Source organism: Mauremys reevesii, linkage group 12 (assembly GCF_016161935.1).
Source record: "Mauremys reevesii isolate NIE-2019 linkage group 12, ASM1616193v1, whole genome shotgun sequence".
NCBI lineage: Eukaryota > Metazoa > Chordata > Testudines > Geoemydidae > Mauremys > Mauremys reevesii.
The window spans coordinates 43,406,972-43,407,962 of record NC_052634.1 but is presented as its reverse complement, the minus strand read 5'-3'; the positions used below and the strand labels follow the sequence as shown (position 1 = coordinate 43,407,962).

General features: G+C 47.2%; 1 non-coding gene across 1 annotated transcript; it reads left to right on the top strand.

Annotated features, from left to right (window-relative positions):
• Window positions 1-434: 434 nt before the first annotated feature.
• Window positions 435-516, top strand: TRNAS-AGA. Its single transcript has one exon. It is a non-coding gene; the product is annotated as a tRNA-Ser (tRNA).
• Window positions 517-991: the final 475 nt, after the last annotated feature.

Below are 991 nucleotides of genomic sequence, written 5' to 3'. Positions count from 1 at the left end.
GGTCAGACAGAGGGGACGTGGCACCTGCATCCCTGCCAGGGAGATATTGGCTCGGCTCTTTCTTTCTGCTGCTGTTGTTAGTCCATGAAGGGTGGAATGCAAGGCTGAGTTCACACAGCAGCCCTCAGTGCCCCAGAGAAATCCTGCCCCCTGCTATTGGAACGATGTGCTGGAGATTTGACTAGGAAAGGGACTGTCTGAATTGTCAGAGTGGGGAATGAACAACAATCTACAGCAATGTCATTCACACAAACACACTCTCATCCTGCTCCAACCAGAAGGGAAATGGGCAGGAATTCTCGCTGTTCAGCCAAGGACACACTTACACTAATGCAGCCATGAGTGTGCTGGGGAAGCTGGTCTGAGCAAACAATTTTAAGTGACAATTCAGTGAGAACAGAATCATCATGTAGTGAAATGGCTTTCTATGTTAAGTAGTTGTGGCCGAGTGGTTAAGGCGATGGACTAGAAATCCATTGGGGTCTCCCTGCGCAGGTTGGAATCCTGTCAACTACACAAGCACTGCACTGTTGTTGTTGCTATTAGTAGCTGAGCATCCACAGTGCAAACTGGAGCCAGATCTAATTTCACTCTGTCTATACTTAAAATGCTGCTGTGGCACTGCTATAACACTTTGGAGTAGACAATGAGTGGAGGGGTTTTCCCATCCCTGTAATAGCTACATGGACAGAACAATTCTTCCTTTCCTTCAGCACTATCTAACCAGGGCTTAGGTCACCTGAACTCTATAGGTTTGGAGAGGGGTCACACCCTGATAGATGTCGCTCTGCCAGTGAAGTGCCCAGCATGGCCAGGGAGGTTGAAGTGTTCTCCTACAGGTTTTTGTATATTGCCATTCCTAATATCTGATTTGTGTCCATTTATCCTTTTCCGTAGAGACTGTCCAAAGGATAAGGATAAATGGATGCAAATCAGATATTCAACCTCCCTGGCCACACAATAGCAGATTTTAAGGTGGCCATCCTGCAGC